A 17023-nucleotide genomic window follows, 5' to 3' on the forward strand; every position below is an offset into this window, starting at 1 on the left:
TAACATCTGATGCCAGTCCTCCCCTTTTTTCTTGAGGAAGATTGGCCCTGGGCTAACATCCATGCCCATCCTCCTCTACTTTATATGGGACGCCACCACAGCATGGCTTAGCAAGCGGTGCGTCGGTGCGCGCCCGGGATCCCAACCTGCGAACCCCAGGCTGCTGCAGCAGAGCGCGCGCACTTAACCACTGCGCCTCCGGGCCGGCCCCAAGCTAAGTAACATTTTCCACAATTTACAGATGAGAAAACTAAAGTGCAGGAAACTCTACGACTTGCTCTAAGCTACCATTTATTAAGAGTAGAGGGAGAGGACGCAGACCTAGGTCTTTTGCTTCTGAGTCCAGAGCTCTTTCCATGACCCTCTAGTTAAATGCAATAGGAGGTTTGGGCCTCTGCTTGTTAGAGTCCACCTTTCCATATACTGACAACACACCCAGATAAGGAAAGATGTGGTAATTTTTCCTTGCAACCAGCATGAATATACATGTAGGTACCCAGGAAATCTCACCATGTCTTAAAGGAAAGGAGAACCATATGATTTAATCAGCCATATCAATCAGTCTAAAAGCACAGTTACTTATTACAGATATCTTAACAGAGAGCAGAGAAAACAGTGATCTCAGAAGTTTGTACTAGATTCGGGCACTGATTATTATTACTAGTTACCAGGTAGACTAATCATATCTAGAGGTTGTGATGTCGATGACAAACCTAGAAGAACTGAGGAAAGTCACTTGGATTGATCTTTGACATTAGACATTAAAAGATATTAGATATTAGCCTGAAATACTAGAGCCAAGTAGGCATTTATCTCTGGCTGAGATTAAAAAATTGGTTAGCAAGGAACCTGCATTTTAAATTTCTGAATGGAATCAAGGTTAGATTAAGTTGAAGTTAGAATGGGCAAGAAAGGTAATAAACCATATAATTTCTTTTCTTTAAAACTTGTTCAAAAGCATATAACCCCTTATGGAGGGGAATCTGGCAATATCTACCAAAAATACAGATATATTTTCCTTTGACTCAGCAATCCCTCCTCTGAGAATATATCCTACACAATCTCTTACATAAGTATGAAAGAACATATGTACAAGTTTATTGCTTCTGGCATAATTTGTAGAGTTTAGAGATTAAAACAACCAATGTATTTAGCAGTCAAGTACTGGTTGAATAAATTAAGGCACCCCCATTTGATGGGATAATATGTAGTTGTAAAAAGAAATGAGGAAGATCTCCATACTGATGTGAAGATATCTACAGGACATGGCATTAAGTGATGAAAGCAAGGCACAGAACAGTGAATAGAGCATATTATTTAATTGAATGTATACAGTACCTACCTTTAGTGTAAAAGGGAGAGAATAAGAATAGCTATTTTATTTGCCTTCATTTGTATAAAGAAATACTGGAAAAATAAACAAGAAACTAATGAAAATATTCTCTTCGGGAGGAATAATTTAAAAAAATAAAACTTGCTCTGTATTGAATCATTCTTAAATACGTATTTAGGTGATATTACTTAATTTATAGTCTGTATGAACAGATATTAATAATAAAAGGACCTCACCTTCATGTCCACTGTACCCACAATAAAAACCTGACTTTGCAGATCACTTGACCTTAGTTGTAGAATTATGGCAAACAGGTCATATACATTAATATCAGGCAAAGATTCTGAGCTGAGAGTAATAGTAATAGACACAAAAAGTAAGAAATAAATGAAAAACACGAAGCAAAAAATTTTAGGGGTAAAAGAGTCAAAGAAAAAAATTGCAAAAAATCCTACAGAAGAGAAAACCCCCAGCCAGCTACAATAAGAGTAATAAGTAGCCATAAAATTACTATATTTACCAGTTTTTTCTCCCTACATTCCTCTAATCCATTCATTTATTTTAGGTAAAAATATTAATTTTCCCCCTGATTATAGTTTTCATATCTCCTTTATTCTCTGAATCTCTGAAAGCTTGGGAAAATCACCAGAAACACCAAAAATAACTCTGAAAAAAAATTATAAGAAAGTGTTTCTCAACTGTTCTTACTAAGTCTTCAGAAATTTCACTAGTGATAAAATATTCCAGTCTTACTCTGCTTGCATTAGGAAAATTTTGTTTCTATAATTATCCCCTATTTATTTTAGGGATGTTATCTCCCTTAAAAGGGAGACACTTACGCAACTAAGTATGGCTATCTCTATCCACTTCTGCAGTTTTTATTCTAATAGGCTTTCTGAGATGCAAATAACTCATATATTTTGGCAAAATTAAAGTTAATGCAGGCCATATATATTAATAAAATTATTGAATAAACTATAAAAACAGAAAAAGCATTACTCAGAGACCTGCTGTAGATACAGATATAGATATCTAACTTAAATTAGAACTACTCTCAGAAAGAGACTTTCATCTAGTACTGAAATGTTAGGGGAAATAAAGAAAAGAGAAAATACAGGGAGTCATTATGCAAAATGTATGTGATCTGAACACATAAGAAATAAATCATAAATGCAATTTTGTTTCAGTAATACAGAAAAATGATAAAATTATTTCAAAGTATTGCACACCCATGAGTCTCTTCTTACTGTTTTATTGTGTATGTTTTCTTACCATGCTTCCCAGATCTTTTCAGATCCTTATACACATACTTCCCCAAGTCCCTTCGATCTCACCATCTGCAGGCCCAGTCACTGGTTGTGTAAATATTAGGCCTCAAACAAGTTACATCTGTCTACATACCTACATACAGAACCATCCTCCCACCTCTCTATATGCAATTCGTGTTTTAAATTGGCAAATTGAAGCATTAAACACTTCTTCACAATGCTCTAAAGTAAAATTAAATTTCTTCTCCTAGTAATGTTAACATAATACATATAATTGTGAATAACCTCATAGAGAGGTTATGGAGTTCAAGTGCTTATAAATGCACTTTATTAACTGTGAAATGCTTTGTACATGTAAGGTATCACTAGCATCCTTGGATTTTACCAACTTGGAACTAAATTTAGTATATCCAAGAACACGAAGATTTTATGTATAATAAAATAGTGATTCATATCACATTTTGTTCCCAAGGAAAATACCATATTATTACTGTATTTTAGCATTTTTGGAAGGTTACTTTTTTCTATTACTTCTTACTATGAATTATATCTGTATCTTTAAGGACTAAATCATTGTTCAGACAAGTTATAGATGCAAGACATAAGTGAATGGTTTTTAAAGTACTTCTATGGTTTTTGCATAAAGAGCTAAGGGACAAGTATCTGAAATAAGGAACTGGTGCATTTATGAACTAAGATTCTGTGGAGCCAAACATTACAAACATATTGTGAAGCAGAATAGCTTTTAACCTTGACTACATCAAAGGTGTTGTTAAAGAAAACTGGACCCATTTTAAGTCTTTCCTGTACAGCAGAAAACATTTAAAAAATCACACACACAAAAAAAACACTAAATGGGTTCTGGAGCAAAAATTGGAACATATTGTCTGGCAAATTACTTTTTTCCATCATATGTAAATTTATCTATGTAAGAACTTTTAAAAAGATATAAAGATTAAGCCCAATTTCATTGCACATGGTAGTACAAACTATGCTTGTTGAAAATAATAAAATTAAAAGGAATTGAAACTATCTTTATTTTATAACCAAGTCTTGACAGTCTTTTCCGGTGTCATAAAAACTCTTTGCATTCTTCAGATTAGTGATTGTAGGAAGTTATTATTATTATCTTTGTTTTTTATTTATTTTTTTTTGTGAGGAAGATCAGCCCTAAGCTAACATCCATACCAATCCTCCTCTTTTTGGTGAGGAAGACCGGCCCTGAGCTAACATCTATGCCCATCTTCCTCTGCTTTATATGGGACACCACCACCGCATGGCCTGACAAGCAGTGCTTCGGTGCGCGCCCAGGATCTGAACCCAGGCCACCAGCAGTGGAGCGTGCACACTTAACCGCTATGCCACAGGGCCAGCCTCCAAGGAAGTTATTATTGATGGGTTGTATGTTGAAACCATGTTCCCAAGTTTCCATATCTAAAAATATCCTATAAAAGAGAAGGCCAGGAGCCAGCCCTGATGGTCTAGTGGTTAAAGTTCCACGTGCTCTGCTTCGGCAGCCGGGGTTCGATTCCCGGGCACGGAATCACACTACTCATCTGTCATTAGCCACGATGTGGCAGCAGCTCACATAGAAGAACTAGAGGGACTTACACTAGAATATACAACTGTGTACTAGGGCTTTGGGGAGGGAAAAAAAGAAAAAGAACTCAGACGTTAGCTCAGGGCAAATCTTTCCCAGCAGAAAAAAAGAGAGGGAGAACTTGATGAAGAGTTCAAAATAACAGTCATTAAGATGCACACTGAGATCAAGAGAAAAATGCATGAACAAAGTGAGAATTTCAACAAAGAGATAGAAAATACCAAATAAAAATCACATGGCTGGGGGCCAGCCCTGTGGCTTAGCGGTTAAATGCACGTGCTCCATTGCTGGCGGCCCAGGTTTGGATCCCCGGTGCGCACCGATGTACTGCTTGGCCAGCAATGCTGAGGCTGCGTCCCACATGCAGCAACTACAAGGATGTGCAACTTTGACATACAACTATCTACTGGGGCTTTGGGGAGAAAAAGGGAAAAAAAACGAGGAGGATTGGCAATAGATATTAGCTCAGGGCCAGTCTTCCTCAGCAAAAAGAGGAGGATTGGTATGGATGTTAGCTCAGGGCTGATCTTCCTCACAAAAAAAGAAAAAAAAATCACACGGCTGAAGAATACAATAACTGAACTGAAAAATACACTAGAGGAGTTTCAACAGCAGACTAGATGAAGAAAGGATCAGCAAATTTGAAAACAAAGCAGTGGAACTCACTCAATCAGAGCAGCAAAAAGAAAAAAAGTAAAAAAGAGTGAAGATAGCTTAAGGGACTTATGTGATAAGATCAAGCAGACCAATATTTACATTATAGGGGTCCCAGAAGGAGCAGAGAGAGAGAAAATTTATTTGAAGAAATAATAGCTGAAAACTTCCCTAATCTGGGGAAGGAAACAGATATCCAGATCCAGGAAGCCCAGAGAGTTCCAAATAAGGTGACTCCAAAGAGACCCACACCAAGACACATTATAATTAAGTTGTTAAAAGTAATAGACAAGGAGAGAATCTTAAAAGCAGCCAAGAGAAAAACAACTTTGTATGTACAAGGAAACCCTCATAAGACTCAGCAGTTTTTTCAGCAGATACTTTGCAGGCCAGAAGGGAGTGGTGTGATATATTTAAAGTACTGAAAGAAAAAAAATTGCCAACCAAGAATACTCTACCAGGCAAAGTTGTCCTTCAGAATTGAAGGAGAGATAAAGAGTTTCCCAGACAAGCAAAAGCTGAAGGAGTCCATCACCACTAGACTGGCCTTACAATAAATGTTAAAGGACCTTCTTTAAGCTGAAATGAAAGGGCACTAATTAGTAACAGGGAAACATATGAAGGTATAAGTCTCACCAGTAAAGGTAAATATATAGTAAAATTCAGAATAATCTAATGTTGTAAAGGTGATGAGTTAACCACTTATAAATCTAGTATGAAGGTTAAAAGACAAAAGTGGTAAAAAACTATAACTACAATAATTTGTTAATAGATGCACAAGATAAAAAGAAATTGTGACATCAAAAACATAAAACACAGGGGGAGAAGTAAAAATGTAGATCTTTAGAATGAGTTTGAACTTAAGTTGTTATCAAGTTAAAATAGACCGTTTTAAAGATAAGTTGTCTTATGTAAGCCTCATGGTAACCATGAAGCAAAAACTTATAGTAGATACACAAAAGATAAAGAGAAAGGAATCTAAACATACCACTCAGAAAATCATCAAAGCACAAAAGAAGAGAGCAACAGAAGAAAGGAACAAAACAATTATGAAGCAGTCAGAAAACTATTAACAAAATGGCAGTAAGTACATACATATCAATAATTACTTTAAATGTAAATGAACTAAATTCTCCAGTCAAAAGACACACAGTGCTTAAATGGATTAAAAAAAAAAAAGACCTATCTATGTGCTGCCTACAAGAGACTCACTTCACATGTAAGGACACACACAGACTGAAAGTGAAGGATGAAAAAAGATATTCCATGCAAATGGAAACCAAAAGAAAGCTTGGGTAGCTATACTTATATCAGACAAAATAGACTTTAAGACAAAGACTGTAATAAGAGACAAAGAAGGCCATTATATAATGATAAAGTGGTCATTCCAACAAGAAGATAAAATATTTGTAAATATTTATGCACTCAACATAGGAGCACCTGAATATATAAAGCAAATATTAACAGACTAAAGGGAGAAATGGACAGCAGTACAATAACAGTAGGAGACTTTAATACTCCACTTGTGTTGATGGATAGATCATCCAGACAGAAAACCAGTAAGGAAGCACTGGCCTTAAACTACATGTTAGACTGGATGGACTTAGACATATATAGAACATTCCATCCAAAAGCAATAGAATACACATTCTTCTCAAGTGCGTATGGAACCTTCTCCAGGATACATCATATGTTAGATCATAAAACAAGTACAAAAGACCCCAAATAGCCAAAGCAACCTTGAGAAAAAAGAACAAAGTTGGAGGCATCACACTTCTTGATTTCAAATTATATTACAAAGCTACAGTAATCAAAACAGTATGGTACTGGGATAAAAACAGACACAAAGACTAATGGAACAGAATAGAGTTCAGAAATAAACACAATCATATACAGACAACTAATTTTTGACAAGCACATCAAGAATACACAATAGGGAAAAGATAGTCTTTTCAATAAATCGTGTTGGAAAAGCTGGATTTCTACATGCAAAATAATGAAATTTGACCCTTATCTTACACCATACACAAAAGTCAACTGAAAATGAATTAAAGAGTTAAATGTACAACCTGAAACTGTAAAACTCCTAGAGAAAAACATAAGGAAAAAGCTCCTTGACATTGGCCTTGGAAATAATTTTTTGAATGTGACAATAAAACCTAAGCGACAAAAGCAAAAATAAACAAGTAGGACTACATTAAACTAAAATACTTCTGGACAGCAAAGGAAACAATCGACAAAATGAAAAGGCGATCTATGGATTGGGAGAAAATATTTGCAAACCATATATCTGATAAGGGGTTAGGATACAAGGAACTGCAACAACTCAATAGCAAAAAAACACAAACAACTCAATGGAAAAATGGGCAAAGGACCTGAATAGATATTTTTCTAAAGAAGACCTACAAATGGCCAACACGTATATGAAAAGGTGCTCTACATCACTAATCATCAGGAAATGCAAATCAAAACCACAATGAGATATCATCTCATATCTGTTAGGATAGCCATTATCAAAAAGATAACATGTGTTGGTGAGGATGTGGAGAAAAGGGAACTCTTGTACACTGTGTTGGTGGGAATGTAAACTGGTGCAGCCATTATGGAAAACAGTATGGAGGTTCCTCAAAAAATTAAAAATAGAACTTCCATATGATGCAGCAATCCCTTTTCTGGATATATACACAAAGGAAATGAAATCATTATCTCAAAGAGGTATCTATGCTTCCATGTTCATTGCAGTATTATTCACAGCAGTCAATATATGAAAACAACCTAAGTGTCCATCAATGAATGAAAGCATATAGAAATTGTGGTTTAACAGCCAACATAAAGAAGAACATTCTATTCATCACACTCTTCACAGAGTCCACGAGATAAAAAGGAAGAATTTCTGTGAAGATTTCCAGCTCTTCTTGGCACTCAGGTCAGATGGAGCTCTCTTTTTTATGGAGGATTTACAAAGAAAGCACTCTATGGAGTAGTTGATAAAGGTTTTGAGAATATCTTTACCAGAAAAATAAGGAGATTCACAACCTTTAAAAAAATAACAATCCTAGGTACATGCTGAGTACAATGAAAGACAAAGCATCATTCAACTCAAGCACTTTGAAGGATTCCATTATTACGTATTCTAAGCACCCCAATGGAAAATAAACTGTTGATGAACTGAGGAGTTAAATGTGGAAAATAAAACAGAACCTAAATGAACAAGAATAAAGTATAGGGACAGGTGGTGGAGAAAGGCTACAAAAGAAGAGATTATGGAGTAAAAAATTAATGAATTTTACTGGGTAAAAATTCAAAACTCATGGTAGCCAAAAAGTACCACAACAGAAAAACTTGGAAAACTGTTTCTAATAGAATGACAGATGAAACAAAAATCTTAGTAGAAAACTGGGTGAAGAACACAAGAGGTAAGTCATAAAACAGAATAAAATTGGCAGGTAATCATTTGGAAAAAAGTTCAATTTCACCAGTAACCAAAGAAATTAAAACACCAATGATATATCCTTTTTTAATGGGGGGAAAAAAAAAGAAAAAGAACGGTAATGTGCAATATTATTGAGACTCATACATAATCTCACGCACTATTGATGGGCCACAGTCTTCCCTACTAGATGTCATACTTCCCCAAATCCAGGGACACTTGGTTTTGAATGAGGGGGCAGCAACCTCTGTTTCTTGATCTCTTTAACTTCCCAACCTCTTCCTCACTGGGCTAGAGGGAGGAGAAATACTCCAATACTTTCCTCCTAAGGAATTCTCTTGATTCTTCAACATTCCCCTCTCATCATCTTTTATTGGCTGGAGGTGGGCTAATGTCCTGCAAGGTGGTCCAGGACCTTTCTTTAGGATGTACTTATTGATGTCATCAGTCTTTATGACTCAGCGGAAATGAAGACAGAAACAGTATCATTTTAAAGTTCCATTACACAGTTGGAGTGGATTTCTGTTACAACCAAAAGCACTTTGACTAAGACATTGACATTAACTCCTCAGTTTCTCAAAGGTAGTTTACTCTGATTGGGCACTATTGGCAAAAAACTATTATATATTAAAATAATCACTTATCTTACTCATATTCATTCATTTTGCAAATGTCCACTGAGTTTCAACTACATGTTTGATGCCTGGGATACAAAGATGAAGAAGACTGGGCTCACTGTCTGTGCAGGAGAGGAGATGACCAGTCTGAGACATATTCTCACATAATTGCAATGCAATATGATAGTGGTATAGACAAGTGCCACAAGAAAATTGGGAATCCTCTCAGTTGCAGATCAATTGGGAACTGCAAAGAATTGGGAAAAAAAATTTTTTTTGTTTCCCTCCTACTGAATTACTTAAAGTCACATTATAATAGATTAGCCTTGTGTTCATTCTACCACTCAAAGTATAAGGAAACTTTGGTATAAAGAAATTATGGTTAGGAGCTGGCCTGGTGGCACAGTGGTTAAGTTCACGTGCTCCACTTTGGCAGCCTGGGGTTCGCAGGTTCGGATCCTGGGGGTGGACTGATGCACTGCTTGTCAAGCCATGCTGTGGTGGCATCCCATATAAAGTAGAGGAAGAAGGGCACAGATGTTAGTCCAGGGCCAATCTTCCTTAGCAAAAAGAGGAGGATTGGCAATGGATGTTAGCTCAGGGCTAATCTTCCTCACAAAAAAAATAATTGTCATTATAAAGATGCCTTTTAAACTGTTCGGCTATGATTAATAATAGTTTAGGTTTTAGATCCAAGATTTTAAAAAATAAGACAATAATGCACAGTGAAGTGTTCATATTTTTCTTAAATCTTTCTCCTTATTTTATTTTCTTTTAGTGTTTTATACATCCTCTAGAATTAATTTGACAGGATGTTTTTTATTTATTAGAACACCCATTTATGAAGACAATATTTTACATGTATTAGTCTATAAATATTATGCTATTTTTCAGACCATGGCTCCTGTTTTTCTTTGAAAAATACCACAGCTTTACCCATGGTGAATGCTGCACCAATGGCAGAGAATTTCAAGACCTTGATCTTCCTCTAAAAATTGTTCTAAAAGTATTTAAGCCCTCTCTGCAGGTAACTCCTAAGAGATCTCCCCTCAGAGTTTGGGAGGCTTCTCATCCAAGCCAGGTCTTCTCCTCTCCTATCCACTAGGAGATTGGATCTAACTCCTATTTGACTAATAGTTTAAAGCACACACAGGTAAACATAACCTGCATTCCTGAAGCAGAGTAGTGTATTAGTTAAGCACATAGGCCTTGGAGTCAGATAGACACAGATTAAAATGCCAGCTTTGCCATTTGTAGACAAAGTAACCTTGGGCAAATTAATTTTTTAAGCTTCAGTTTCTTCAAATATAATTCTTACAGACTTGCTAACTGAATAAAAATGAGATCACATATGCAAATCGCAGTGCCTGGCACACTGCAAAGGTTATATAAATGTTAGTCAATATTGTTATTAATTCTATTTCTTAAGGATTATAAATTCAAACTCACTATCACTTCATACTTATAAAAACTTTGTTGAGAGAAAATATTGTGGAGTGATTGAGGTTATCAATAGAAAAACAGAAAATCAGACATATTCTTGAATCAAGGTAGACCAGCAAAGAACTGAATTTTCCCGGCTACTTGTAGATCCATTTTTACCAGATTGTGCTTTATCCTTATGTCCTTGGTCAACATAGTGCAATGTTATAGACTCAACTCTGGCTGCATTCACTATGTCAACATAGTTCATTACATTATAAAGAGCTTCTCTAGGGAGAGTGTGGCAATCAGTTGGGCTGTTCAGAAATATTCACATTTTCAACCTTCCAAAGGCACCTGGTAGCACTGAAAGCCCTCTTTGAAGATAAGTATGGCCACACGATGTGCTCTGGGCAATGAAATAATGAAATTTGAGTTGAAATGATGTGTGGTTGTTTCTGAGAGGAAGATTTAAGAGCCCATGCACAGTTCATTGAGTTCTCTTCCCCCTGCTGCAGTGATTATGGTGAATGAGATGAAGTCTTCTTTTGCTTGGATGTCTGAGTTACTACACTAATACAGACCCTAGCCTATATGCAATGGATACACAATGTGAGTGAAAAAGAAACCTTTGTCAGCATAAGCCGCTAAGATTTTGCTGATGTTGTTATATCAGCATAATCTAGCCTATCCTGATTGGTGTAGAGATTCACAGGAAAAAATACTATCTCATTTTAGTTTAAGGAATAGACATGCTTCATGTGTATAAACAGTTTGTTTTTATTTTATGGATATTGCCCAGTTATGTAAATGACATTGTCATTTTCTTCTCGTGACAGATGGAAAGCTTAGAGCCAACCATATTTGTGGGCCAAGACTAGCAAAAAGGAAAGATCTCTTAACAGGATTTTACATTCTAACCTCATTTCAGACTTTTCTTTTTCTATCTCATTTTTCTTTAACCCTCTTTTCCTTATTTGCTTATTTAACATGCTATTTTATGCTGTTGTATTGAACACATTTATGTAAAGCTATCAAAGTTCTTGGAGGAAAAAGATGGCCATATACATAATTAAATATATACATAAGTATATCCCCTATTGTTTTAACAAAAAGGGTTTAAACATGTGATATGCAATATGAACTGACCTGTGTGCTATAGGAGAGCACAATTTGCTACCCCGAAATGTGTCTCTTGGGCTTTATTACCTTTAAGAACGAATGACTCAAGAAGAAACTTTGACCTGCCTAAAAGAATTAGATACCAAGAAGGAGCTATCACCATAGACAGCTATAGTATAATATGAACTAGGTGTGGTAGACAGGGAGGAACCTAGCAAAGCCCCTTTGATGAGTCCTCTTCATGTCTCATTGTCTTTGCAAGGTGTGGCAAACATTTGTTTACTAAACATCTGCTTTCCCATTTCCAGGTGAATTGTCTTCCTCCCCTTTGAAGCCCCAACCCACTACTCCCAACATCCTCCTTTGTCTTTATCTGAAGATGGTATTTAAGGTGGTGGCTTTGGCCATTTTGGCAAGATACTCAGTTTTCCTGGGTTTCTTCTATGTATATATGTTATTAAACTTGTTTGATTTTCTCCTGTTATTCTGTCTCATGTCAATTTAATTCTTAGATAGCCAGAAGAACCTAGAGGGTAGAGGAATATTTCCTCCTCTCCTACAGTGTTTGACTTTATCTTTCATTTATCCCTTTCTTGAAATAGCCTAATGGCTGAGACAGTACTGTTAACCTGGTGTCTCCACTGGAAAGCATTGCCCTTTGGAAAAGCACAGGATTAGGATGCAGGAATCTAAATTCTAGTTTGAATTTTGCCACAAACTATATGTGTAATCTCCAGCAACCCACTTTCCACTTGAGTCTCAACTTCCTCATTTATAAAAAGTGAGGTCTTTAAAAAATTTTTTTAATTTGTGTTCAAATTAGGTCCCTTATTTTAAATTATATGAATTAAGGTATGACAGGATAGATTAATTTACCTCCATAAAGTGGGGAAAAAAACACAAATGTGATTTCTTGAGCCTTAATCTGCTATTTTCCTTTTATTCATTTATTCACACATTCCTTCAAGAAATATTTCTTGTAGACTATGTGAAAAACACTACAAGGGTCAAGAGAAGTAAAGGATACTGTTACTGGCCTCAGTAGTCAGTTATAACCAAATAGGTTGATAAAACATATCCAGGTAATACTTGTGGACAACAACATCTATTACAAAGTTAATATGGGATTAAGAGGCAAATAGATTGTATCAGAAATAAAATTTAGGATGAGACACACTGTTTGTGGGATAAGGTCGTCAGAAAAAGCTCACTTAAAAACTGATCAGATTTACAGGAGTTCCAACATGGAAGGAGAATTCAGGCCAATGAAGTGTACATAGTGGTGAGGTTGGGTAACAAGGCATTTGGGCAGGACCTTGAGAAGACCACCCTGGTTGCAACAAAGGGTTACCTTCAGGGATGTCCTAAGAATATGAAGAAGAAAAAGAGCAAAGGAGATTAAGATAGATAGAGTAGTTATCCTAGTGTAAGCAGATTTTTACTATGTGTCTGTCAGGAAATAATGCATTGAACTCAAATCTTTGAGGATGATTGAAATAATTGGTGGGTAATTACGAGTTCATTTAAATACTATAATTGCTTAACAAATGATGTGAGTGATGCAGTTTTACCCCTTAAGTCATAAAGTTGTTAATGAGCCTAATTATTCCAAATTATCTTAAATTTCATTTCCACATGGATTGTTTGTAAAGGAGAAAGATAACATGATAGTCTACTGGAAGTTGAAAGCAATTATGTCTCTTTAACTTATCATCATCTAATAATTTAAAAATGTTTGCCAAGGGCTTCAAACTTTTTGTTAGCTGAGTGTAGTCCTTTGTAATAGAAACAGGGATGGACCAACCCTACCACTAATAAAATGACGGAGAAAAGAGGAGCCAAGGAATGCATAGTCACCTGTTACAGTACAGGAATACAGTGAGTATTGTTAACTGAGACGTTCAAAACCTTGAAATAGTTAAATCAAAGTGGTAAAGAATTCTCATTTTGGCGAGGTCAGTGTTATGTATGACTTATATGAAATACATATGTTTCTTTCAAAATGTGGGTGGAAAGGTCAAATGCAGTGGGGAGAAAACTTTTGCAAGAGCTCATTGTGTTTTCCTCTTAGTGGAAATGTTAAATGGAGAGTGCTGTGGTTCACCCATATCATTTCCTCTTTGTTTGGAGCCATTGTGCTCTAATGGGAAAAATGCTAGCAGAAGTCCTGGTGACGCAGTGTCAGTTCTCCACCCTTTCACCAAAATCTTTCCATCAGAATGCTTACTGTAAGTTAGACTTCTGTACTGAACAAAGAAACTAGCATTTTATTCCATTGTTTTAAAAAATAAATTATAGGCTCTCTAACCTTTTCCATGGGTGGATTCTCGATATTCACCACTAACAATATGTCTTAAAATAAGTCCATATTCTAAGATCAAATTTGCAAAATTTGGTTCTGCTTTTAATTAAACCAAGCTCTTTCTAAGCAAATGAGATATTAATAATTAAAATGACTAATTTGAATAAGAATTGGCTCTTATAAGGCTGCTAATCCCAAATTCTTTGATCTAGAGACCACTAAGCTCCTACTCTGACTGCTGAGACTAACTGAATCCAAACTTAATCAAATCAATCATACCAAGAGAAGGAACACCATCAGAAGTTTCATTTGCAAGACCACGAGACACTAATAGAATTTATGAAAGGTTTGAATTAGTTAGTACCTCGGGGAGACCTGTCTTTCTTAATGACTCTTCCTCAAGGAGAAAGACTGAGTGCTACTATAACAGGATTCTAAGAACCAATTTTATTTTTAAAAGAATTGGTACCCCTATATTGTGGTACGTGTGGAAAGTGCATGGGAAAGAACAGAATGGTATATACAGCAGTGTTCTTCAAACATCAAAGGGCATAAAATACACCCGGGAATCTTTTTAAAATGCAGTTTTGGACTTGCTTATTAGGTCTGAGGCCCAATAATATCACAGGCATTGGTGATGCTACTGGTCTGTGGAGCTGCCTGTTGAGTAACAAGGGGATAGATAACACAGAGCTGCAACAGTTCCTCTCTAACGATGTGACTTTGAACCTGTGCCCTCAGCTGTAAAATGATCCAATTTCATAGGATCACTGGAGGAGTAAGCGAGATTATGTTTGTGAAGTGCTAGGAAACGTTGACCTTAGATAGGAGCACAGAAGAGAAAGCAGAGAATATGGTAGATAATGCTGGTAAGTGGGTAGATGTAGTGGTGGGAGTTTCTGGAAGTTCTCACTGCTTTAATTTTCTCATTGAGGCAGGAAGCAAAATCACTTTCTGAGATGGAGTATAGGGGAAGTGGTGCTGGAGATTTGAAGACAAAAAAGTGGAAATAGTTGCCTTTGTGAGTGGGAGAAATAAAGGAATAAGGAATACAGTGTAATTGCCTGACAGAATGAAGGCCTATATGAGTTATGTAGTTATGAATTAAAAATGAGACTAGTCAGCATGGTTGTACCTTTTCTCTATGTTTATTTAGCTGCACACTTTCAGATGTGGGAAAGGTGGAGAACTATCTTTAATTAGGTTTGTGGCTTTGCCAAGCAACTGTTAAGGGGAAAATAGGAAAAGCAGTTGAAGCTGAATACAAAGGAATAACTGTAACTATTGACCATCGTATTTGATTAGGTAAGAAGGGAAGAGAGGACATCAGTGGGTTTAGGGACAGTGAAAAGGTAATAAGATCTCTATTATGAATTAGTATGTGGAAAATTTTTAAAAACATTCCACGTGTACCTGCACTTGAAAGAAATATATAGTCTTCATTTGTTGAATGCAGTATCTCACACACACACAGACACACACACACGTCAGACTCACTAATGTTTTCCTGATATATGTTCTTTACTAATTATTTTTGTCAAATTTAGATATTATTATCCAAGAGAGGAAGATTAAAATGTTATGGAATTTAAATGAAAAATTATGGGTTTGTCAGTTAATCCTTGAGAGTCTGAACATTTTGCTTTATATATTTCTAGGCAATGTTTTTTTTGCATGCATATTCACACTTATTATGCCTTCTGTCGGACTGTTTATCAGTAGGTAGTCTCTCTATCCATTTAATGCTTTATTCTTTTAATTTTAATTTGTTTGATATGGATATTACTACACCAGCTTTCTTTTGGTGAATATTTACATGGTATTATCTTTTTCCATTGTTTCATTTTTAACTTTTCTAGGAGGTTTTGTTTTGGGTATTTCTTTTTATATATATATTTTTGTAAGAAGAATAAAGATAATTTAAAAAATCTACTTGAGACTTTTGCTCTGAGTAGGATGTAGTAGGTTTTATAGACCAATGTTCCCACTTCAATAACTAGAAAAAACTGGGTAAATTACAAAAATACTGTTTTTGAGAACATTGGAAACAATGAAAACAAGACAAATTAAAATTTCAGAGAAGGAAGAGTTCTTCCTTTGTGAGCTAACAATCTCCAGTTATTTTCATCCCTTGAAAGCATTTACTGATTTTGGGTACTGTTGAGGATCAGGCTTGGCATAGGCAGAAGTACTCTACTAGAGAAGAGATGGACCATCAGAGCTTTAGACAGTCATGGAGGCTGGTGTAAAGTCTAGACAAGCCCCACATACATAGCAGCTAATTTTCACCAAGAGATATATGCTGAGTTCTGTGGAGGTACAGAAGTCTGGGGCTGGGCTGGGCCAGAAACTTCTAAAAGGCTGCATGAAATCTCTTACAGTTCTTAAACAGTGACTAGGAGACAAAGTCTTACAAATACCTGGTTGATCTTCCCCTGAGGACAATATGTCAGGTTTTGAAGATGTGTATTATCGGAGATGATGGGGTTCACGGCTGCCCCAAGATGCGCCACTCTGGTACGCAGATTATTTCGAGCTGAAGACAATAAAGGCTCAGAAGACTCAGGAAGAACATTTGGGCTTCCCCCAAATTGCCTAAAAGAATTTAAGATGGAAAGCCTATTCCAGGAAGGTGCTAATACCATGAGATAACTATAGCATAATATAAAATAGGTGTGATAAGAAAGGCACCAACAAGCCCACATTATTGAAATTCTGTCTCTTGGGCCACATTCTCTATAGGTGGCCCAGTAAACAGTTGTCTAACAAACTGCTTTTCCATCTCCATGTGACTTGCCTTCCTCCCCTTTGAAGTCCCAAACCACTACCCCCAACATCCTCCTTTGTCTTTACCTGAAGATGCTATTTAAGATAACAACCTCGGCCAGATGGCTGAGTTTTTCAGTTTTTCCTGAGTTTCTCCCATGTATACATGTTATTAAATTTTCTTTTATTTTCTCCTGCTAACACGCCTTTTTAATTATTTGACAAGCCATAAGAACCTTAAGGGAAAGGGTGGGGGGGGGGCATTCTCCCTCCTCCCCTACAGAGGTTATAAGTTCAAAACATTCAAAGGACAGAATTAAAGGTCTCTCAGTATTTCATGGTTGAACATACAGAGACTTCTTAAGTTCTTAATTACAAGCCCTCAAAGCCCGTGCCCAAAGAAAAGGGAAGAACCAGAGGTGGGCTAATCTGACTGAAACTGTAATCCAGTTGTGATCCAGCTCAATCACTGATTAAATCATGACTTTTAGTCTCTCATCCTAAAAGAG

At 36.2% G+C, this 17023-nt stretch overlaps 1 protein-coding gene across 2 annotated transcripts in view; it reads right to left on the bottom strand.

Annotated features, from left to right (window-relative positions):
• The window catches only part of FAM227B (family with sequence similarity 227 member B), a 206498-nt gene that overhangs the window by 35092 nt on the left and 154383 nt on the right, over positions 1-17023 (bottom strand). The window lies entirely within an intron of this gene.

The sequence above is a fragment of the Ceratotherium simum genome, chromosome 3 (genome assembly GCF_057802395.1).
Source record: "Ceratotherium simum simum isolate JZ-2026a chromosome 3, ASM5780239v1, whole genome shotgun sequence".
NCBI classification, from domain to species: domain Eukaryota; kingdom Metazoa; phylum Chordata; class Mammalia; order Perissodactyla; family Rhinocerotidae; genus Ceratotherium; species Ceratotherium simum.